The 25969-nt window shown below is 43.6% G+C and overlaps 1 long non-coding RNA gene across 1 annotated transcript; it reads left to right on the forward strand.

Annotated features, from left to right (window-relative positions):
• The first annotated feature begins 1017 nt into the window (after positions 1-1017).
• LOC140205462 (uncharacterized) lies at positions 1018-25588 on the forward strand. Its single transcript, XR_011887848.1, has 2 exons — positions 1018-1058; positions 25030-25588. It is a non-coding gene; the product is annotated as an uncharacterized lncRNA (long non-coding RNA).
• Positions 25589-25969: the final 381 nt, after the last annotated feature.

The raw sequence follows: 25969 nt of genomic DNA on the forward strand, positions 1-25969 counted from the left end.
GATGTTAATGATATTGGTCTATAACTAGAAGGATCTGACTGGGGATTTCCCGGGTTTTAGAATAGGCCGTTTTCCATGAGGAAAAAGATGGTCCAATCGACAAATATGATCCAAAAATTCTAATACTCTCAAGAGAGTTTTCAGTCATATGTTTAATTATAACATCCTTTCCTGGAGACATCGGACCTGCCTTCTTAAATTCACGCAAAGAAAACTCTACATCATTGCTTCAGCTGATTTCCAATACACTAGGGTATTCACTTAAAACCTCATCCCTATGTTGTTTAACCTCTTCACTTCAGTTCGGGTGCTCTTTAAAGATGGCAAGCCCGGCACCAAAACATGGCCGCCAATTAGCGGGGTGGGCCTGAATCTTTAAAGGGGCCGCACCAACTACTCATATTCCGTAGAGCCGGCGTGGTCGAAAGCATATCGTACCAGCTAACAAATCTTTTTCTGGTCTCCCTCTGTAAGAATACTGAAGTGCCCTGAGCCCAACCCTAGGCTCTTACCAGTTTCTCCCATGTAGAAGATGAGGCATTATTTACGCTGAATTACTTACACTAAATTCAGCAGCTTGCAAATTATCCTCTTCTCTGGGTCCACTTTCAAGTGGCGCTTGTTACTTACGCTTTTAGTATTTTCTAATATTTATTTGCCTGACATTGACTCCCCTCTAACACCCTTCCACTTCGTCTGGGACTTCCTCCAGTACCTGGCATGTATTTTTGCGGCATCTGGAGGATCTCTTATGTTTTATATCCGCATTTTTAAGTGAGTTGGCTTTGACATTTCACACTCAGAATGTCTGTTGCTTGTGGGAGTTTGTTGCGTTAATATAGCTGCTATTTTTTTCTACGTAAAAACGGCGACTATTTTTGAAGCATATGACTAGAAGCGATGCTTACAAACACTTTCAATGGGACTTTGCCTACCCAGAAACCTCGAGGACTTAGAATTCGCCGTCAGTGACCCAGCTATCAAATGCGCAGGCGTAAAGATAGCAAAAAATCGCGCATGCGTTCGGTTGACAACAGGCTCCAGAGGATCGACCGCAGGTAGGAGCAGACTCTGGGTGGGGTTTCTTGTCACCGGCGTCTTCACCGCGACTGAAGGACAATTGTTGTGAGATCCGGACACAACGTGGCAGCGCACCCCAGGACAGTCCGGTTCGTTTCCCTCTCTTTTGGACCCACACTCTGTACCCGGGCCCCTGAGAGCTTACTGTTGTTGTGCGAAGGTGCTAGCGCCATTTTGTGACGCATGCGTATCGCTGGGTCCACGACGGATAGATGGGTCTCTCGTTCGTGGGGATTTCTGGGTAAAGGAGCAGCCATAGGTAACACTACTAGGGCTTTTCCCGTCAGTACTGGTACAGAGCGGATAGACCTCTCAGACACTGCCGAGTTCCAGGTCTCGAACTCCAAGCATTAGGAACTCGGAACAAAACATAGTTCCAGGTTAATTGTTGATGAAGAATCAACCTTCTAGTCAATGAAAATGTCAATTAGTGCTGAATGGGGTAGGGGAGGGAAAGCAAAACCTTCCATCAGCTTTAGTTCTTGAGAAAATCAGCTTCGTTCAACCTCCTCTTGTTCTGGACCTTTCTACCAGCAAGAACATGTCTTGTTCCATTCTCTCTGGGTACATAATATCAAACACCTGTGTCCTGGGTGACAAGTGACCTGTAGCTTTCATGTTACAAATGTGCCACTCTCCAATGAGGAAGACTTCTGCCCTCCCCTGCATATTCATTGTCATTGCTGTTAATGAGTTCACCACTGTAAATCACCTGGGTTGGGGGGGGGTGTTGGAGTAATTAATCAGGAACCCATTACCCATTAATCTCCACCTTAATGACTTGGCCTCCTCAACTGTCTGTGGCAATGAATTCCACAAATTCATCACCTTCTGTTAAAGGATATTTTCCTATCTCTGTTCTAAATGGATATATTTCAATTTTGAGGTACAGCCCTCTGGTCCAGACTCTTTCCCCCCCCCCCCCCCCCATAGGGAACATCCTCTCCACATCCACTGTATGGAGGCCTTTCAGTATTCAAAAGGATGCAATGGGATCGCTCTTCATTGTTCTAAACTCCAGGAAGTACAGGTATAGAGCCATCAAAATCTCCTCATGCATTTTAACCCCTTCATTCCTGAGATAATTCTCATGAAACACCCCTGGACGCTCTCCAATGCCAGCACATCTTTTATTAGTTGAGGGTCCAAAACTGCTCAGAATATCCGGATGCAGTCTGACCAATGCCTCAGCATAACATCCTTGCTTTTGTATCCTAATCTTCTCAAAATGAATGCTCACATTGCATTTGCCTTCCTTACCACTGACTCAACCTGCAAATTAACTTCTAGAAAATCCTGCACGAGGACTCCCAAGTTCCTTTGCACCTCTGATTTTTGAATTTTCTCACTGTTTAGAAAATAGTCTATACTTCTATTTCTTCTACCAAAGTGCATGACCATTACTTCCCAACTCTATTCCATCCACCACTTCTTTGCCTATTCTCCCAATCTGCAGACACCCTGCTTTCTCAGCACTACCTGTCAACCCCCGCCCACAGCTATCTTCATATCATCTGCCAGCTTGGCCATATCATGTAAAAAGAGGTCTCAACATAGACCCATCTGGAACACCACTAGTCGCTGGTAGCCAGCCAGAAAAGGCCCCCTTTATTCCCACTGTTTGCCTCCTGCCAGTCACCAAACCTTCTATCCGTGCTGGTGTCTCTCCTGCAATACCATGGCTGCTTCTTGTGTTTAGCAGCCTCGTGTGTGAATCCTTGTGAAGGGCTTTCTGAAAATCCAAATAAACAGCATACATTGACTCCTTTGTCTATCCTACCATACTTTCCTCAAAGTATTCCAGTAGATTTATCAGGCAAGGTATCCCCTTGATGACTTTGGCCTATTTTATCATGTGCCTTCAAGTACCCCAAAACCTCATTCTTAATAATAATTCCCAATGTCTTCCCAACCACTGTGGTCAGACTAATTGGCCTCTAATTTCCTTTCTTCTTCTTCTCTCCCTTGAATAGTGGAATGACACTTGCAATTTACCAGTCCTCTGAGGATAAAGGGGAAGCCTTTTAGGACCGAGATTAGGAAAAACTTCTTCACGCAGAGGGTGGTGAATCTGTGGAATTCTCTGCCACGGGAAACAGTTGAGGCCAGTTCATTGGCTATATTTAAGAGGGAGTTAGATATGGCCCTTGTGGCTAAAGGGATCAGGGGGTATGGAGAGAAGGCAGGTACAGGGTTCTGAGTTGGATGATCAGCCATGATCATACTGAATGGCGGTGCAGGCTCGAAGGGCCGAATGGCCTACTCCTGCACCTATTTTCGATATTTCTATGCCAGAATCCATTGCTTCTTGAAAGATCATTACTAATGCCTCCACAGTTACTTCAACCACCTTTTTCAGAACCCGGGCTGTAGTCCACCTGGTCCAGGTGACTTGTGTACATTCAGACTTTTCAGCTTCCCAGGCATGTTCTCTTTAGTAATAACAATGGCACTCACTTCTGCCCCCCCCCCCCCCCCGACACACTCATTTCTGGCATTTGGCTAGCTTCATCCACAGTGAAGACTGCCATGAAATAGTTAAGCTCCTCTGCTGTTATGTTGTTCGCCATTGCTACCTCTCCAGCGTCATTTTCCAGCAGTCCAATATCCACTCTCGTCACTCATTTACTGTTTATATATCTGAAAAAAACTTTGTATCATCTTTCATATTATTGACTAGCTCATCTTCATATTTCTCTTTTTATTCCCCTTTATGGCTTTTTTTTTAGTTGCCTCTGTTAGTTCTTAAAAACTTCCCAGTCTTCTACCTTCCCAGTGGCGTTTTTGCTATATTATATGCCCTCTCTTTTGCTTTTATGCTGTCTTTGACTTCCCTTGTCAACCAAAGTTGCCTCATCCTACCTTTAGAATACTTCAATTTGGGATGCATCTATCCTGCACCTTCTGAATTGCTCCCAGAAACTGCAGCTATTGCTCTTCTATCATTGTCCCTGCTAGTGTTCCCTTACAACCAACTTTGGCTGCCTCCTCTCTCATGCCTCTGCAATTCCCATTACTTCACTGTAATACTGAGCATCTGACTTTATCTTCTCCCTCCCAAACTGCAGGGTGAATTCTATCACATTATGATCACTGGCTCCTACTTGGTTTGCTTACCTAAGCTTCCCAATCAAATCTGGGTCATTACATAACACCCAATCCACAAATGCGATTCCCCTTGTGGGCTCTACCAGAAGCTGCTCTCAAAAACCATCTCGTAGACATTCTACAAATTCCCCCTCTTTCGAATCCAGCACCAACCTAATTTTCCCAATCGACCTGCATATTGAAATCCCCCATGACAATTGCAACATTGCTCCTTTTACATTCATTTGCTTGCATTATAATTTGTAGCCCACATCCTGGTTTCTCTCCAGAAGCCTGTATATAACTCGCATCAGAGTCTTTTTAGTCTTGCATTTTCTTAACTCTACCTGTAATGATTCTACATGAATTCTGATCCTATGTCACCTCTTTCTAATGATTTGATTTAACTTTTTGACAAAACAGCCACCCCTGTCTGCCCTTTTGATACAACGTGTATCCTTGGATATTAAGCTGCCAACTATGATCTTCTTTCAGCCATGACCCAGCGATGCCTACAACATCAGGCCTGTCAATCTCCAACTGCACTACGAAATCATCTAACCTAATCCACATACTGTGTACATTGAAATATAACACCTTCAATCCTGTATTCATCGCCACTTTCGATTTTGGTCCCCTGTTTCACTTTGACTGCAATTTTGCCCCAACATTAAATAGAGCTAAAGTTGCAGATTGAAAATGGGCAGAAATGGCCTCTTTGGATACTGTCTGTCTGTCTAGGTACCATATCCGATGTGGACGTTGGTGACCACGGTTTTCCATATAGATCTATCCCTCATCTTTGGATGCTTCCATTTCCTCGGTGTGTAGCCACCTGGCTATGCTTTTGATGTACATAAGCCAAGGTCTTCCTCTAGGTTTACTCCCGTCAATCTTTTCAGAGAGTATGAGTTCTTCTAGTTCATCTTTCCACATGATGTGTCCTAGGAATCTGAGTTGTCTTTCTCTTATTGTTGGTATGAGTGATCGAACTGCTTGGGCTCTTCTGAGAACTTCTTCATTTGATGTGTGTGTGGTCCATTATATTTTTAACATTCTCCTGTAGAACAATAATTCAGCTGCTTCTAGTCTCTCTTCCATTGCTGGAGAAATGGTCCAGCATTCAGTTCCATAAGTCAGGATAGAATAAATGTAGCACTGCAGTATTCTGTTTTTAGTGTACGTGCTCATCTTTCTGTCTGTTAATATGGTCTTCATTTTTTGGATACAGACAAAAAAAAAAGTCAGTGAATTTGATGAACACTAGAATGTCTGCAGATGCTGGAAATCCAGAGCAACACACACAAAATGCTGGAGGAACTCAGCAGGTCAGGCAGCCTCTATGGAAATAAATAAACAGTCAACATTTCCTCAACCAGTATCTTTCAGTCCTCTCTAGCACAGGTGAGGTTCCAGAGGACTGCCAATTCACTAATGTTGTACCTCTGTTTAAGAAGGAAATAAGGGAAAATCCTGGGAACTATGGACTGTTGAGTCTCACATCAATTGCAGGGAAATTGCTGGAGAATGTTCTTAGGGATGGGGTAAATGAGCATTTGGAAATCCACTTGACTGAGTTTTTTGACAAGGTGACGAGAGAGATTGATGAGGGTAGGGTAGTGGACATGGTCTATATGCATTTGACAAAGTCCCTCATGGGAGGCTCATCCAGAAGATTAAGATGCATGGGGACTGTGGTGAATTGGCTGTTTGGATCCAGAACTGGCTTGTGCATAGAAGTAGTGGTTCAAGGGACATTTTCAAACTGGAGGTCTGTAATTACTGATGTCTCACAGGGATTTGTGCTGTCACCTTTGCTGTCTGTGATGTATATAAATGACTCGGATGAAAATGTAGAAGGATGGGTTACTAAGTTTTTGGATGACACCAAGATTGGTAGAGTTGTAGATAGTGTAGAAGACTGGCAGTGTGTTAGAGATCAGTTGCAGATATGGACAAAGAGTGTCGGGTGGAGTTTAACCCAGATAATTGTGAGGTAGAAAAACATAGAAAACCTACAGCACAATACAGGCCCTTCAGCCCATAAAGCTGTGCCGAACATGTCCTTACCTTAGAAATTACCTAGGGTTACGCATAGTCCTCTGTTTTTTTTAAAGCTCCATGTACCTATCCAAGAGTCTTAAAAGATCCTATCATTTCCGTGGGAAGGTGTTTACTCAGTCATCCCACCTACAGCGACACCAGTGAGTTCACACCAGGGGGAGGCCGTTCACCTGCTCTGAATGTGGGAAGGGATTCTCTCGGTCGTCCAACCTTAAGGCACACTACCAAGTTCACACTGGGGAAAACACTTAAATAAGCTGCATGCTGGGTTTTTAACCATCACAGTTGCTGAATCCAGAGGCAAGTTCACGAGTGATTGTTGGTGTCAAGCTTTGCAATTATTCACATCCAGTTCTGCACCCTGGTCACTGGGACTGGGAGGAGTTTCTGCTGAGGTTCACCTTCAATAGCACTAGAGTTTAATATTCTGGATCTCTGACAAATCAATCATTCAATTTCAAACTCTTGTCTCAAGTACCGAGTAAATCTACAACACACACAGTGTAGGAACTCAGCAGGTCGGGCAGCATCCGTGGAAAAGCAGGCACAGCTGGGATCTTTCTATCTAAATCCAAGGATCTGGGACTCGGGCAAAACATATAGTTCCCAGTTACTTATAATGTGTCTATAAGTAGATAAGCAATTTTCTACCAATTGAAGTGGAACTTTGAGATCAGGTCCAATGTCCAGAACCAGCTGATGTCCATACCTCAGCAGATAATAGGAATAGTTGAAAGAGGCCTAAAAGAAAGACCTAGGCCCAACTTGCAGTGAATTAAATACCATTTAGAGCTGAAAGGGATAAATAAACTATTTTCATCGCTTTTGGTTCTTTAACAGATGGACTCTGTTGAACATCATCTAGTTCTGGATCCTTCTACCAAGTGAGAACACAGTTTCTTCTCACTTGTCTGAGTGTATTATGATAATAAACACTTCTGTCTTGGGTAACAATTGACATACAGCATTCACACCACAAAAATTCCACACACCAACAACTTCCAGCGAGAAAGTCGAATCACCTACCCTTGACATTAATGGGTATTGCCATTACTGAGTTCACCACTGTCAATCACCCCTTCACCCTCCACCCTCCACCTATCCTTGACACATTTTCCAACCTGACTCTGAGACACACCCTCTACCCCACACCCCCATTCCAGTACTCCCCCACCCCCAGCCTTCCAGTCTCTGCAACTGAACCAACCCCAACCCCCATCTTCGTTCCTGATATCCCCACTGTCATCCGAGTGATGCCCCCCTTCTGGGACTCTTCATACACACTTCGTGTCTCTGGGACGACACCTCCCCTTTCTCCTCCTCTTGCCCCAATTCCTGCCCCCGGTCACGTCTCAGGATTGGCCCCCTCCTGTTTACTGGAGCACCCGCTCTTGGGACAACCACTCCCTCTCCATTTCCAGGATGCCTCCCCCCCCCCCCCCCCCACACACCCTGTCTTTGGCTCAGTACCATCAGTCCTTCCCCATGTATCTGGGATGCCCTCCACACCCCATCTCAGCAATACCCCCTTCCCTCCTACACAGCCCCATCTCTGGGATGCTCCCTTCGCTCTCCCCATCCCCTGTCTCTGGGGCACCATCTTTCCCCTCCTTATCCCCCATCTCTGGGATGCTCCCTTCCCCCTACCCATCTCCTGTTTCTGGCACGGCTACTTTTCCCATGACTTTGCCTGCTACCCTTATCCCAATCCCTGTCCTTGGACTGAAATAAACTTCCTTGCACCATCATGTTCCTGAACCTATCCCTGGAGTAACCTCTACCTTCCAGACAATCCCTGCATCTGCTGTTTGTATCCAGAACCTTTCCAACTCCCTCACACTCTAAACTCCGCCAACCAGAAACAGCACCAGGGAATCTTCCTGCAAGGATGTTGTTTCTCCTCGAGTTTAGGTGCAACCCGTCCCTCTGATACAGGTCCCACTTGGCCTTGAAAGGAGTCAGCAATACATGTACCTGAAGCCCTCGCTCCTGCACCAGCTCCTAAACCACATATTCAACTGCACTATATTTATTTCTTGGTGAGGGCTACTGTAGGAGGTCCCTCCACCTGCCCCATCCCATGCTGGGATTGGTGGACAAGCTGTATAGTTGGTCAGAGTACAAGGAGTAGGGCCAGCTCACATTTTAAGGGGGAAGAATTTTCAGACCCCTCCATCTCCATGACCTCTCAAATTGGATTATAAGACCATAACTTATGGGTGCAAAATTAGGCAATTTGGCCCAACTATTTTGCTCTGCCATTTTATCAAAGCTGATCCATTACCCTTTCAGCCCCAACTCCCTCCCCATATCATTTTGTACCCTGACTAATCAAACATCTATCAACCTCTGGCTTAAATATACCCGCTTACTTGGCCACCACTGCTGTCCGTGGCAACAAATTCCACAGATTCACCACTCTCTGGCTGAAAAAAATTCCTTCTCCTCTCTCTGTTCAAAATGTACATTCCTTTATTCTGAAACTGTGTCCTCTGGTCTTAGATTCTCGCACCATAAGAAATATCCTCTCTATACCCACTCTATCAAACCCTTTCAACACTCAGTGGATTTCAATGAGATCCCCTTTCATTCTTCTGAATTCCAGTGAGTACAGGACCAGAGCCATCAAACACTCTTCATATGATAAGCCTTTCAATCCTGGAACCATTTTTGTGAACTTCTTTGAACCCTTTCCAATGTCAGCACATCTTTTCTTAGATAAGGGACCAAAACTACTCTCAATAATCCAAGTGAGACCTCACCAGTGCTTTATAAAGCCTCATCATTGCATCCTTACTTCTATATTCTAGGCCCCTTGAAAGGAATGCTAACATCGCATTTGCTTTCCCCACCACAGATTTAACCTGCAAGTTAACCTTCAGGGAATCCCGCACAGGGACCTCCAAGTCTCTTTGGACCTCAGTTTCTTGTATTTTCTCTCCATTTAGAAAATAGTCTACACTTTATTTCTTCTACGAAAGTGCATGACCATATACTTCCTGATGCTGTATTCCATATACCACTTTGCTCCTTCTCCTAATCTGTCTTATTTGTTCTGTAGCCGCTCTGCTTCCTCATAACTACCTGCCCCTCTATGTATCTTTGTATTGTCCAGAAACCTGGCCACAGAACCATCATTTCAATCATCGACACATAATGCAAAAAGAAGTAGTCCCAACACAGATCCCTGAGGAGCATCACTAGATTGTCAGTCAACCAGAAAAGGCCTTTTATTCCCACTATTTGCCTCCTGTCCAACATCCAATGTTCTATCCATGTTGTTACCTTTCCAGTAATACCATGGGCTCTTAACTTGTTAAGCAGTTATCAAAGGCCTTCCGAAAATCCAAGTACCTCAACGTACCCTGAAGCCACATCCTTAACAAACAATTCCAACATCTTCCCAACCACTGAGGTTATGCTAACTGGCCTATAATTTCCTTTCTTCTGCCTCTCTCCCTCTTGAAGAGTGAAGTGACATTTGTAATTTTTTAGTCTTCCAGAACCATTCCAGAGCCAGCTAGAAAAGGCCCCCTTCATTCCCACTCTTTGCCTCCTGCCACTCTGCCACTGCTTTATCTGTGCTAAGAAATGCGCTCTTAGCTTGTTAAGCAGCCTCATGTGTGACACCTTGTCAAAGGCTTTCCGAAAATCCAAGTATACAACATCAGCTGATTCTCCTTTGTCTATCCTGCTTGTTATTTCTTCAAAGAATTCCAACAGATTTGTCAGGCCTGATTTTCCCTTGAGGAAACCATGCCGACTAAAGCCTATTTTATCAAGTGCATCCAAGTACCCTGAGACCTCATCCTTAATAAATGACTCCAACATCTTCCCAACCACTGAGGTCAGACTAACTGGCCTGTAATTTACTTTCTTCTGCCTCTCTTCCTTCTTGAAGAGTGGAGTGACATTTGCAATTTTCTATTCCTCTCGAACCATGGCAGAATCGACTGATTCCTGAAAGATCATTGCTAATGCCTCCACAATCTCTTCAGTCACCTTTTTCAGAGTCCTGGGATGTAGACCATCTAGTCCAGGTGACTTATCTACCTTCAGGCCTTGCAGTTCCCCAAGCATCTTCTCACTAGTAGTAATGCAACTTCACTCGCTTCTGCTTCAGCACTCTCAAAATTCAAGCATATGGCTAGTGACTTCCACAGTGAAGACCAGAAGACATAGGAGCAGAATTTGGCCATCTGGCCCATTGAGTCTGCTCCGCCATTCAATCATGGCTGATCCTTTTTTTTGATCTCCACAACTCCAGTTCCTGGCCTTCTCCCCATAACCTTTGATGCCATGTCCAATCAAGAACTTAACAATCTCTGCCTTTAATATGCCCAACGACCTGGCCTCCACAGCTGTATGTGGCAACAAACTCACCACCCTTTGGCTAAAATAATTTTTCCGCATCTCTGTTTTGAAAAGGTGCCCCTCTATCCTGAGTCTGTGCCCTCTTGTTCTAGACTCTCCCACCATGAGAAACATCCTTTCCACATCTACTCTGTCTAGGCCTTTCAATATCCACAAGATTTCAATGAGCTTCCCCTCATCCTTCCGAATTCTAGCGAGTACAGACCCAGAGCCATCAAACATTCCTCATATGATAACCCTTTCATTCCTGGAATCATCCTTGTGAACCTCCTCTGGACCTTCTCCAATGCCAGCACATCTTTTCTAAGATGAGGGGCCAAAAACTGTTCACAATACTCAAGATGAGGCTTCACCAGTGCCTTATAAATCCTCAGCATCACGTCCTTGCTCCTGTATTCTAGTCCTCTTGAAATGAACACTAACATGGCATTTGCTTTCCTCACCACCAATTCAACCTGCAAGTTAACCTTCAGGGTGTTCTGCACAAGGATTCCCAAGTCCTTCTGCATCTCAGATTCCCGGATTTAGTTCCGTTTAGAAAATGGTCTGCACATTTATTTCTACTACCAAAGTGCATGACCATGCATTTTCCAACATTGTATTCCATTTGCCACTTTCTTGGCCATTCTCCTAATCTATCTAAGTCCTTCTACATCCTACCTGTTTCCTCAACAGTACCTTTCCCTCCACCAATCCTTGTATCAAGTGCAAACTTGGCAACAAAGCCATCTATTCCATCATCTAAATCATTTATATACAGCATAAAAAGAAGTGGTCCCAACTAGCGGAACACCACTAGTCACTGGCAGCCAACCAGAAAAGGATCCTTTTATTTCAATTCGCTGCCTCCTACCAATCAGCCAATGCTCTCACCACGTTAGTAACTTTCCTGTAATACTATCGGTAACTTGGTGAGCAGCCTCATGTGTGACACCTTGTCAAAGGCCTTCTGAAAGTTCAAATATACAACATCCACTGCATCCCCCTTATCTATCCTACTTGCAATCTCCTCAAGGAATTCCAACAGGTTCATCAGGCAGGATTTTCAGTGCTGACTTTGTCCTATCTTGTCCTGTGTCACCAAGTACTCCACCTCATCCTTAACAATTGATTCTAACATCTTCCCAACCACTGAGGTCAGGCTAACTGGTCTATAATTTTCTTTCTGCTGCCTTCCTTCCTTCTTAAAGAGTGGAATAATATTTGCATAGACTAATCCAAAATACTGATTCAATTCATCCACCTGTTCCTTGTTGCCCATTATTACCTCTTCAACATCAGTTTCCAGTAATCCAATATTTACTCTTGCCTCTCTTTTACACTTTATATATCTGAAGAAACTTTTGGTATCCTCTTTTATATTATTGGCTAGTTTCTTTCTTTATGAAAGTGTGGGAGCGTTTGAACTAACTTGGCAGGAGGAAGGGAACTGGAGTGATAGTGCTGAAGATGAGGTAGTTGGTTTACAAATAGAGGCAGTGTACAGTGACACTGCCAGCAATGAGAGGCCTGTGACAGGGAGAATTTGCAGTCAACCGTAAAGTGGACAAAATCAAAAAGAGTGAATACAGGAATGATGGTTTTATTTTTGAATGTGCACAGTACATGGAATAAGGTAAGTGAACTTGTAGCACAGTTACAGATTGGCATGTCAGACATTGTGGATATCACTGAATCACGGCTGAAAGAAGATTATAGCTGGGAGCTTAACATCCAAGGCTACAAATTGTACCAAAAGGACAAGCAGGTAGGCAGAGGAGGCTGGATGGCTCTGTTGGTAAAAATAAAGAAATCACATCATTAATTAGAAAGAGGTGATGTAGGGTTGGAAGGTGTTGAATCAATATGGGTAGAACTAAGGAACTGCAAGGGTTTAAAAAAAACCCTGATGTGAGTTATATACAGATCCCCAAACAGTAGTAAAGATGTGTTCTACAAACTAAAACAGAAGATAAAAATTGCATGGCAAAAAGGTAATGTTACAATAGTCATGGGGGACTTCAGTATGCAGGCAGTTTGAGAAAAATCAGGTTGGTGCTAGATCCTAAGAGGGGGAATTTGTAGAATGCCTACGAGATGGCTTTTTGAAGCAGCTCGTAGTTGAGCCCACTATGGGATCAGCTTTCTGGATTGGGTGTTGTGCAATGAACCAGAATTGATTAGAGAGCTTAACGTAAAGGAACCCTTAGGGGGAATTGATCATAATATGACTGAATTTACCCTGCAATTTGGGAAGGAGCTAAAGTTAGATGTATCATTACTACAGTGGAGTAAAGGGAATTAGAGAGGCATGAGAGAGGAGTTGGCCAAAATTGATAGGAAAAGAACACTGGCATGGATGATGGCAGAGCAGCAGTGACTGGAATTTCTGGAAGCAATTAGGAAAGCATAGGATGTACACATCCCAAATAGTGAGAAGTATTCTAAAGGCAATATGACACAACTGTGGCTAACAAGATAAGTCAAAACCAACATAAATGCCAAAGAGAGGGCATATAATAGAGCAAAAATTAGTGGGAAGTTAGAGGATTGAGAAGCAACAGAAGTCAACTGAAAAAAACATAAGAGAGAGAAAAGATGCTAGCCAATAATACACGGGGTGATTGATAAGTTTGTGGCCTAAGGTAGAAGGAGTCAATTTTAGAAAACCTAGCACATTTATTTTTCAACATAATTCCCTCCTACATTTACACACTTAATCTGGCAGTCGTGGAGCATACGGATCTTGGACCAGCAGGGGTGATTGATAAGTTTGTGGCCTAAGGTAGAAGGAGCTGAGTTATTAACTTCAAACTTTCTGCATAATCACTCAAAGAGTTGACCTGCATGTGCATATAAAGAAAGCTGTATAACTCACCTCCTTCTACCTTAGGCCACGAACTTATCAATCACCCATCTGTGGACACTTTCTGGTGGTATGCTCCACGACCGCTGGACTAGGTGTGTAAATGTAGGAGGGGACTATATTGAAAAATAAATGTGCTAGGTTTTCTAAAATTGACTCCTTCGACCGTAGGCCACGAACTTATCAATCACCCCTCCTATAAAGAAGGATACCAAATTTTTTTTCAGAAATATAAAGAGCAAAAGAGAGATGAGAATGGATGTCAGTCCATTTGAAAATGATACTGGAGAGGTACTAATGGGGGGCAAGAAATAACGGGTGAACTTAGGTCACCTGGCCTATATGGACTAAAGAAAGAAAATCAAAGGCTATTTTCTAAATGGGGGAAAAATCCAGAAAACAAAGCTGCAAAGGCACTTCTCATTTCAAGGGGACCAGAAGATTCAAGTTTCAAGACTGTTTATTGTCATTCTTCAGTAAACAAGTGTAAAAAGAGAGTGAAATGATTGTTGCTCCATATCTAATGCACCATGAAAACATGTAAATGCATAATGAAAACATTACATAAGATTGGCTTATATACATGGACTGATTATATGTCCATAAGTGACACAAATGTAATGTTAGCATTTATTCTGAGAGGACTAGAATGTAAAAGCAAGGATGTAATGCTGAAGCTTTATAAGGCATCGGTCAGACTGCGTTCAGAATATTGTGAGCAAGTTTGGGCTGCTTATCTAAGAAAAGATGTCCCATTATTGGACAGGGTCCACAGGAGGTTCATGAGAATGATTTCAGGACTGAATGACGAGTGTTTAATGACTTTGGAATTTAGAAGAATGGTGTGGGGGGTGTGGATCTCGAATATTGAAAGTGGATGTGGAGAGGGTGTTTCCTATAGTGAGGGAATCTCGGATCACAGGGCAAAGCCTCAGAATAGAGAGACATCCCATTAGAACAGGAATGAGGAGGAATTCCTTTAGGCCAGAAAAGTGGTGAATGTGTGGAAGTCAGTGCCACAGGCAGCTGTGAAAGCCAAATCATTGGGTATATGAAAGCAGAGGTGGATAGGTTTTTGATTAGTGAGGGCATCAAAGGTTATGGGGAGAAGGCAGGAGAATTGGGTTGAGAGGGATAATAAATCAGCCAAGATAGAATAGTGGAGCAAACTTGATGGGCTGAATAACCAAATTCTGCTTGTATACCGCACAGTTTTATGGTTATATAGCAAGATTGGGGTTAATCTACAGTGATCCCAGCTCTTGTGCCTGTTCCCCTACCCCTCAGTTCCTTGCTCCCTTAAACTTTTATCTATCTCCAACCTCAAATATACCCAGTCACCTGGCCTCTCCTCCAACTGGAACAGAGAATCCCAGAGATCATACACTCGGACAGAATTGCAGAACTTTCCACACGCCTCTGTTTGGAATGACTGACCCTTTATTTAGCAGCAATCGATCCCTGTCCATGGCTCTCTCACTGATGGAGGGATGCTCGATCAATTCCCCTCAGGATCGTATGTGAATATATTCTAAATTCGTGCCCAAATTGCCTCACCTCTGCTGATCAAACATCCCAGGAATTTCCGTGGTGAATCTCCTCAGGACTGCCTCCAATGTCACTCTTATTGTTTCTTTTAGGTCAGGGATTAAAAGCATGAGTGGCCTCACCAACACCGTGTACAATGGTAACTACACTGCCCCATTCCTAAACTCCACTCCCTGTGCAGTAAAGGCCAAGTGCCGTCTGTTTTCTTGATACAGAATCACAATGATTTCCTTCCTCTGTTTCTGTGTCAACAGTGGACTTAGACATCTCGCATCCCGTTCCCCCCTGGTCATCAAACAGTGAACCTCTGTGACTAGAACCAATCCCTGGGGTACTATAAAAGTTGCCTCTTTCCAGTCTGAAAATGACCCACTTATTCCAGCCACACACACAACACCAGAGGAACTCAAAAGTTGAGGCAGCTTCTATGGAGAGGAATGGATATCGACAAAATCCTTAAGAAACCTTTGCTCGTTTAGGAAGTCACCTCTGTTCAACATCCTGTGGTTCTGACTGTCCACCACTGACACCATGTTTCTCTTCTATTCTCTCTTGGAACATAATAATGTACTGGGTAACAAGTGATCAGCAGCATTCACACCACGAAAGTGCCACACTGAGAAAACCAAATCTCCTACTCTTGAGGTTAATAGCATTGCTGGCTCTGAGTTTACCACCTTCAAATGCCAGGAGGGTCACAATAATCAGAAAGTCTCCAGAACCTGCTATGTAAGTACAATGTACTCTTAGTAGGTCTATGGGATATACCCAGAATGTAAAACTAATGGAGGGAGGCAAACTGAGCCAAGTCACAGATTGATGAAGGGCAGAGATGATCCATTCTGATACAGACAGGAAGACAGAGAATTTGATGTTGTTCCTGGATGTCTGAACTGTGTCCAGTTAGAAAATGAGGTGTTTTTCCTCCAAATTCCTCACCGTAACAGTGCAATATCAGGGGTTACCATTGAGACTAAAGTTATCTTTGCTGAAATGGCTTTCGCCCATTTTTGTCCTTTGTTAAATTTTTACAAGGTAGAAAAGGCAAGAGATTTGTGTATGGGGATCTCAAACACAACAGCTTGTTACTTCTGCTGTCTTGTCAGTTCACCAGCATCTGAATGGCACCGATCCATGAATATGGAGGAGGAGATCCTTGAGAAGACGTCACACCAGTCGTAGCAAAGAGAACCAGAATACATATACACTTCAGTGATCTGACCTGATAAATCACTGTAGAGTTGGTAGCAGTGAGATGTCATTCACTGGCTCTCATTTTGTCAGGGATTCACTAGGCCACTGCACCTGCAGATGCACCAGCAAGTTCACACCGGAGGAGAGACTGTTCACTTGCCCCATGTGTAGGAAGAGATTTGTCCAAGCATCCGATCTGCAGAAACAGCAGAGAGTTTACCCTGGGGAGTGACCATTCATCCAATCCAAGTGTGGGATGAGATTCATTCAGTCACCTGAGCTACTGAAACACCAACCATATAATGCAGGGGAGTAGCTCTTCACAGCCATAGAGTGGGAAGAGATTCATTCAGTTATCCCAGCTTGTGAGGCTCCAGTGAGTTAACAATAAGCAGAGGCAATACCTCTGTCCTGAGTGAGCAAAGAGATTTACTCAATCATCCCCCTGCTGAAACACCAGCAACTTCACTTCAGGGAGGAAGTTCAAATAAAATATATGTTTTTTTTTAACCACCAGTCACAGAATCCAGTTGCAAGTTCATGAAGGACCGTTAATGTCAGATTCTGCTGATCATCATACTCTGGAATGAATCAAATTCAGAATCAGAGAATCAGGTTTGATGTCACTGGCATTTGTTGTAATATGGCAACAGTACATTGCAATACATAAAAATAAAAGCTGCAACTTACAGTAAGAAATGTATGTATATATTTAAAAAGGTAAATTAAATAAATAGTCCATAAAGGGAAAAAACAAATTAATGAGGTAGCGTTGATGGGTTCAATGTCCATTCAGAAATCTGATGGCAGAGGGGAATGAGCTGTTCCTGGATCATTATGTGTGTGCCTTTAGGCTACCTAATGGTAGCAACGAGAAGAGGTCATGTGCTGGATGATGGGGGTCCTAAATGATTGAAGCTGCCTTTTTGAGGCATTGCTCCTTGATGGCCTGGATGCTGGGGAGGCTAGTGCCCATGATGGAGCTGACTGAGTTTATTCTGCAGCTTATTTCGATCCTGTACAATTCCCCCTCTCCATACCAGACTGAGTTTATTCTGCAGCATATCTTGATCCTGTGAAGTGCACTCTTCCCGCCCCATACCAGACAGTGATGCAGCCAGTTAGAATCTCCACAACACTTCTGTAGAAATTCACAAGTCTCTTTGCTGACATACCAAATCTCCTTAAATTCCTAATGAAATATAGCCGCTGCTGTGCCTTTTTTGTAACTGCATTGTTATGTTGGGCCCAGGCTAGATTCTCAGAGATGTTGACACCCAGGAACTTGAAATTGCTCACCCTTTCTACTTCTGATCCGTTGATGAGGAATGGTGTGTGTTCCCTTATCTTACCCTTTCTGAAGTCTACAATCAATTCTTTTACACTGAGTGCAAGGTTGTTGTTCGATACTCAACCAGCTGATCTATTTTGCTATTGTATGCTTTCTTGTCACCATCTGAAATTCTGCCCTAATAGCTGAGCATTGGAGGGGTTTGTTCTGATGATGTTACCATGAAATTAGACTGGTGTTTAATATTGTGGATCTGTGACAAATAAGTCAGTTCTATTTTGAATCATGTGTCTCAGGTGCTTACTGTCTCGGTTGCATGCCAAATGTACAGTAGAGAGGCCACTTGGATAAACTGGTACCTGCTTGTGTTCCTCTTCCACATCAGTGCTTTTAAATCCATCCCTGCTGTTCACCCCTCGCTCTCCCTGTGATGACAGGTTACAACTGGTCATCACACTGCAGATGAAGAGGTTTACCTTGAATCTTCTCTATGATTTTTTGCAGGTTACAGTAGAAAACGGATTAACTGTTTTTTCCCCCAAATAATCCTCATTCCTCAAGGCATCATGGGCGATTAAACTCATTCTTCCCTGGTCTTTCCAACTATTTAAGTCCTTTTTACTGGTTTCGAAGGGCTGTGGCTCATACAGCTGGGTTATTACAATAAACCACTCCCCTCTAAAGCGTAGCAGCAGAATAGTGGGTATATCTTCCATGGAGCAGGGTCATAAATTTTCTTAAAAATCCAGAATGTGAAGGGGGTTAGGAGGAGGAGGGAATCAGACCAGAAGATGTGACTACAAATGAAAGATCAGCAACATTTGGAAACTAATTGACTGAAGGAACTCAGCAGGCCAGGCAGCATCTATGAAGATAACATTTCGGACCAATACCCTTCACAATGCCTTGAGAGTTTAGTCCCCTGCTTAGATGCCTCCTGATCTGCTGTGTTCCCCCAGCGCTTTGTGCGTATATTCTCAGTATCTGCGGAATATCTCGTGTTTTATATCAACATTTCATTTCTTGGACTTTGACACATAGAATGTCAGTTGATATTAATTACATATTGTTTGCGGGAGTTTGTTGCTTTAAAGTAGCTGCAGAGATTTCTGCTTAAAAACAGTAACTATTTTCGAGGCACGTGGCTTGGAAGCGGTGCTTGCACACAATTCTAATGGCACCCTGCTTACCCAGAAACGCCTGCGCTTCAGAATTCGCCTTCAGGGGCACAGCAACACACTCAAAATGACTCAGCCCGAAACGTCGACTGTACACTTTTCCATAGATTCTACCTGCCCTGCTGAGTTCCTCCAGCATTTTGTGTGTGTTGCTTTGGATTTCCAGCATCTACAGATTTTCTCATGTTTGCGATCAAATGCACAGGAATAAATTAAAGGGCACAGAAAATTGCGCATGCGCTCTCGTGAATCGGCAGCAGTTAGTAGCGGAGCTCGGTGCGGGGGTTTCGTTAGCACCAGCAACTGAGGGACACATAACGTGAGCCCGGACATGCCGTAGCTCTGCAAACTTGGAACATTTCCGGTCCTTCCCCTCTCTCTCTCAGCTCCACGTTCTGTGCCCGGGCCTCGGGGAGCTTTCTGCTGATGAGTGAGGCTGCCGGAACATTTCGAACCGTGGCGGAGAGACGTGTTTCACGTTCGGAGCAAAAATAGTTCCGAGTAAATCTTTAATGATGAGTCTACCTTCTAGTCATGAAGCAGTCAATTACTGTTGCATGAGAAAATAAAAAGAATCCTCCCATCAGCTTTAGTTCTTGATAAAAATCACCTTTGTTCTACCTCCACTAACGTGAAAATCTGCAGATGCTGGAAATCCAAACAACACACACGAAATGTTGGAGGAACTCAGCAGGCTAAGAAGTATCTATGGAGAAGAGTAAATAGTCGACATTTCGGGCCAAAACCCTTCGTGGTGACTGGGCCTGAAACGTCAACTGTACTCTTTCCATAGATGCTGCGTGACCTGCTGAGTACCTCCAGCATTTTGTGTGTGTTGTTTGTTCTACCTCCTCAAGTTCTGGACCTTCGTACCTGTGAGGACATGTGTTGTCCCATTCTCTCTTTGTACATAATGATATCAATCACCTTTGTCCTGGGTAACAAATGACCTGTAGCTTTCACATCACTGGATTTTCAGAAGGCCTTTGACAAGGTGCCATGCATGAGGATGCTTAACAAATTATGAGCCGATGGCATTACAGGAAAGATTCTAGCATGGATAAAGCAGTGGCTGATTGGCAGGAGACAAAGAGTGGGAATAAAGGGCACTTTCATGGTTGGCTGCCAGTGATTACTGGTGTTCCACAGGGGTCTGTGTTGGGACCGATTATTTTTACATTAAATGTCAATGACTTGGATGATAGCTTTGTTGCAAAGTTTGCAGATGATATGAAAATAGGTAGAGGGGCAGATAGTTTTGAGGAAACATGGTATCTGCAGAAAGACTTAGACAGAATGGGAGAGTGGGCCAAGAAATGGCAGATGGAAAAAAGTGTCGGAAAGTGTACAGTCATGCACTTTGGTATAGGAAATGAAAGGGTTGACTATTTTTTAAATGGAGAGAAAATACAAAAAGCTGAGGTGCAAAAAGACTTGGGAGTCCTTGTGCAGGATTCTCTAAAGGTTAATTTGCAGGTTGAGTCTGTGGTGTGGAAGGCAAATACAATGTAGGCATTCTTTTCAAGAGGACTAGAATATAAAAACAAGGATGTAATGTTGAATCTTTATAAAACACTGGTGAAGCCTCACTTAGAGTATTGTGAGCAATTTTGGGCCCCTTATCTTAAGAAAAGATGTGCTGAAACTGGAGAGGGTTCAAAGGAGATTCACAAAAATGATTCCAGGATTGATTGGCTTGTCATATGAAGAGCATTTGATGGTTCTAGGCCTGTATTCACTAGAATTCAGAAAAATAAGGGGTGACCTCATTGAAACCTATCGAACGGTGTAAAGTCTTGATAGAGTGGATGTGGAGAGGAGGTTTCCAACGGTGGGAGCGTCTAAGACCAGAGGACATAAAATAAAGAGGTGTTCTCTTAGAATGGAAGTGGGGAGGATTTTCATCAGTCAGAGTGGTAAATCTGTGGAATTCGTTGCCACCAGCAGCTGTAGAGGCCAAGTCTTTTTGTATATTTAAGGCGGAGGCTGATTGGTTAGGGTATGAAGGGATATGGGGAGAAGGCAAGAGTTTGTGGCTGAGGGGAAAATGGATCAGCCATTATGAAATGGTGGAGCAGACTCAATGGATCAGATATCCTAATGCTGCTCCTATATCTTATGGTCTTATAAAGTGCTACACTCCAGTGAGAAAGACTTCTTCCCTCCCCTTCATATTCATTGGTGTTGCCATTGATGAGTTCACCACCATCAATCACCTGAGGGGGCAAGGGGTCAGAGTAATGAGAAAGTCCGCAGGACCAGCCATGTGCTCTTTGTAGCGCTGTGAGACGTGGCCAAAACTTAAAATAATACTGATGAAGAGGGTCCGTAAGACATAGAAACAGAACTAAGCTGTTCGGCCCATCCAGTCTGCTCTGCTATTCTATCATGGCTGATTTATTATCCCTCTCAGCCCCATTCTCCGTAACCTTTGACACCCTCATTAATCAAGAACTTATTAACGCCCACCTTAAATATACTTAATGACTTGGTCTGCACAACTGTCTGTGGCAATAAATTCCACACATTCGTCACCCTCTGGTTAAAGAAAATATTCCTCCTCATCTCTGTTCTAAATGGATACATTTCAATTCTGAGGCTGTGCTCTTGGGTTCTAGACGCCCCCACTATAGGAAACATCTTCTCCACAACCAGACTATATGGGGCTTCCAATGTTTCATAGATTGCAATGAGGTTCCTTCCCCCTGACCCCCCCCCCCCAATTCTTCTAGATCCTCTCCATTGCCAGCACATCTCTTCTTAGATAAGGGTTCAAAACTGCTCACAATACTCCAAGTGAAGCCTCACCAGTGGTTTATAAAGTGTCAGCATTACATTCTTGCTTTTGTATTTTAGTTCTCTCAAAATGAATGCTTACATTGCATTTGCCTTCACCACATTGCACTGACTCAACCTGCAAGTTAACCTTTAGGGAATCCTGCTCATCCCTCTGCACCTCCAGTTTTTAAATTTTCTCCCCATTTAGAAAATAATGTATGCCTTTATTCCTTCTGCCAAAGTACATGACCATGCACATCCCTACACTATATTCCATCTGCCCATTCTCTCAATCTGTCTATGTCCTTCTGCAGACACCCTGCTTCCATCAACACTTCCTGCCCTTCTACCTATCTTTATATTGATTGCAAACTTGGCCACTAAGCCATCAATTCTGTCATCCAAATCATTAACATAACACAAAAAGAAGCGGTCCCAACATCGACCTCTGCAGCACACATTAATGAATTCCAACAGATTTGTCAGGCAAGATTAACTCTTAAGGAAACCATAATGGCTTTGGCCTATTTTGTCATGTGCTTCTAAGTACCTTGAAACCACATCCTTAATAATCAACTCCCAACATCTTTCCAACCACTGAAGTCAGGCTAACTGGCCTAATTTGTCATGTGCCTTCAAGTACCCCAAAGCCTCATTCTTAATAATAGACTTCAACATCTTCCCAACCACTAAGACTAATTGGCCTACAATTTCCTTTCTTCTGCCTTTCTCCCTTCTTAAAGAGTGGAGTGACATTTGCAATTTTCCAGTTCTCTGGAACCATTCCAGAATCTAGTGATTCTTGAAGGATCATTACTAATGCCTCCACAATCTCTTCAGCTACCTCTTACAGAACTGTGGGCTGTAGTCTATCTAATCCAGGTGATCTATCGACTTTCAGACTTTTCAGCTTCCCAAGCTCCTTTGTAATAAAAACAATACTTCTGCCCCGACACTCTTGCATTTCAGGCGTGTGGCTAGTTTTTTCCACAGTGAAGACTGATGCAAAACACTGATCAGGTTCCTCTGCCATTATTTTGACCCCAATACTACCTCTCCAGCATCATTTTCCAGTGGTCCATATCTGCTGTTGTCTTTTACTCCTTATACATCTGAAAACAACTTTCTGTATCCTCTTTTAAATTATTGACTAGCTTACCTTCATATTTCTTCTTTTTTCTGTGTACAACTTTTTTTGTTGTCTTCTGTTGATTCTTAAGTTTCCCAGTCTTCTACCTTTCCACTATTTTTGCGATATTATATGCCTTCTCTTTTGCTTTTATGCTGTCTTTGACTTCCCTTATCAACCATAGTTACCTCATTGTCCCTTTTAAATACTTCATCTTTGGGATGCATCTATCCTGCATCTTACAAATTGCTCACAGAAACTCCAGCCATTGCTGTTCTGCCATCTTCACTGCTTATGTCCTCTTCCAATCAACTTTGATCAGCTCCTCCCTCTCATTCCTCTGCTAATCCCTTTACTCCACTGTAATAATGGTACATCTGATTTTAACTTCTCCCTCTCAAAGTGCAGGGTGAATTCTAACACATTATGATCACTGGCTCCTATTTGGCTCGCTTACCTAAGCTTCCCAATCAAATCTGGGTCATTACATAACACCCAATCCACAAATGAGATTCCCCTAGTGGGCTCTACCAGAAGCTGCTCTCAGAAAACATCGCGTAGGCATTCTACAAATTCCCTCTCTTTCAGATCCAGCACCAATCTAATTTTCCTAATTGACCTGCATATTGAAATTCCCCCATGACAATCACAACATTGCTCTTTTTACACGTGTTTTCTATCTTGCATTATAATTTGAGTGGGTACGTGGCCAAGTGGTTAAGGCATTGGACTAGCGACCTGAAGGTCTTGAGTTCGAGCCCCAGCCGAGGGAACGTGTTGTGTCCTTGAGCAGGGCACTTAATCACACATTGCTCTGTGACGACACTGATGCCAAGCTGTATGGGTCCTAATGCCCTTCCCTTGGACAACATTGGTGTCATTGGAGAGGGGAGACTTGCAACATGGGCAATTGCTGGTCTTCCATACAACCTTGCCCAGGCCTGCGCCCTGGAGAGTGAAGACTTTCCAGGCAAGATCCATGGTCTCGCAAGACTAACAGGTGCCTTAATAATTATAATTTGTAGCCCACGTCCTGGTTCCTGTTCGTTTTCTTTTACTCTTGCAGTTTCCTAACTCTTCCAATCCTATGTCACCTTTTTCTAAAGATTTGATTTCATTTTTTATGAACAGACTCATGCCACCCCCTCTTGCTATCTGCCTGTTCATTTGATACAATGTGTAACACTGGATGTTAAGTTCCCAACTATATTCTTCTTTCAGCCACGACTCACGATGCCTACAACATCATACCTGCCAATCTCAAACTGCGCTACAAGGTCATGTACCTTATTCCGGATACATTGAAATATGACACTTTCAGTAGAGTATTCATCACCCTTTTCAATTTTGCCCCCCCCACAGTTCTCGTTAACTCACAGTGACAGTAATTTTGCCCTTTCATCAAACTGAGCTTAAGTCATCAATTGAAGATGGGTAGAAATTGCCCATTCTGATACACAGGAAGACAAAGAATTTGATAAACACTGGAGATTCTGCAGTTGCTGGGAAATCCAGAGTAACATACACAAAATGCTGGAGGAACTCAGCAGGTTAAGCAGCATCTATGGAAACGAATAAACAGTCGACACCTCAGGCTGAGACTTTTCTTAAAGACTGAAAATCAAGGGGGGAGACGCCAGAATAAATAGTTGGGGGGAGGGGAGGGAGTATAGCTAGAAGGTGATAGGTGAAGCCATGTGGGTGTGAAAGAAGCAATCTGATAGGAGAGGAGAGTGGAACATAGGAGAAAAGGAAGGAGGAGGGTATCCAGGTGATAGAGAGGTGAAAAGAGGAAAGAGGCGAGAGTGGTGAATAGAAGAAGAGGGGTTGGGGGGGGGGATATTTTTTACTGGAAGTAGAAATCAATATTCATACCATCAGGTTGGAGGCTACCAGGCAGAATATAAGGTGTTGCTCCTCCACCCTGAGCGCGGCCTCATCTTGGCACGGGAATGGGAACAGGAATCTGAAATTAATATGTTTGGCCACCGGGAAGTTCTGCTTTTGGTGGATGGAGCAGCGATACTCAACAAAGCTGTCCCATAATTTCAGAGTAGTCTCACAATGTAGGGAGGCTGCATTGGGAGCACTAGACACAATAGATAATCCCAGCAGATTCTCGCCTGACCTGGAAGGACTGTCTGAGGCTCTGAATGGAAGTGAATGGGCTGCTTGCACAGATAAGTGCTGGGAAGGATGAATGGACAAGGTTATCACAGAGGGAATGATCCCTGTGTGTGTGTGTGGGGTGGGGGGGGGGTGCACTAAAGATATGAAGATAATTTGATTATCAGTCTGGCTGCCTGAGATTCGAGCCCAGTTAGAAGATGGAGTTGTTCCTCCAACTTGGGTTGAACCTCACTGTAACAGTGTGATGTCAGAGTTCACCATTGAGACTAAAATGATCTCATCTGAAATGCTGTCCTTCACCCATTGATGTCTTTTGTAAATCTTTTTGCAGGTTAGAAATGGCAAAGAATTTGCTTACGGGAATCTCAAACACAACAACACATCAGATTTGCTGTCTCTGTCCAGATATTTAATGAGTGACCAGATATTCCCTTTGTAACACCAGTACATCTTTTGTTGATCTTTGGGGATGAAGAAGTATCTCACTCTAGCTGGAAACGTGCTTTGTGTCTGAAATGAAGCTTTCTGGTGTAACTCAGCGAAATCCACTCGAACCGGCATTTGATCACTGGAGATCAGTTCTTCATCTGCATCAATTGTGCGAGGGATTCACTGTGACCAACATCTGACTTGAATTGCCAGAGAATTGATCGCAGGGAGATATTACTTATCTGCTGCCAGTGTGAGCTAACCATCACAGTTTCTGAATGCAGAGGCAAGTTCAGAAGTGACTGTTGGTTTCGAACTCTGCAGTTAACGCTGCCGCTCTTCACACACAGTTCTGCACCCTGGTCACTGGGCATGAGAGGAGTTTCTTCTGATGTTCACCTTAAATAGCACTGGAGTTTAATATTCTAGATCAGTGACAAATAAATCTGTTCTATTTCAAACTGTCTCAGGTGTGTTCGTCTATTGTCAACGTCATTGAGGACCTCGACACCATTATGATGGTGTCGAGACTAGCGCTTGATTTGGATTTAAGTGACGGAGAGTTGCGCAGCGTCAACCTCACTCTCTCTTCCCAATTCCCATCTTGATCCAGTGGAAAGACAGAGTCGAGACAGCTGGAGATGGGACTAGGCGCAGTGGATGACTAGGACGTCTTCTGTGTCTTGTCCTGCTCTACACGTTCCATGACGCTTGCAGAGACCGCCTTCTTGACCGTTGGACTCGACATTGGTCTCGTCCGCTCAATGCACCGGAATCTGTCTTCACATGCTGGGATAGACAACTCACTATCTCACCGAGGGTTTGAGACACGTCGGCTACCC

Source organism: Mobula birostris, chromosome 11, assembly GCF_030028105.1.
Source record: "Mobula birostris isolate sMobBir1 chromosome 11, sMobBir1.hap1, whole genome shotgun sequence".
Classification (NCBI taxonomy): domain Eukaryota; kingdom Metazoa; phylum Chordata; class Chondrichthyes; order Myliobatiformes; family Myliobatidae; genus Mobula; species Mobula birostris.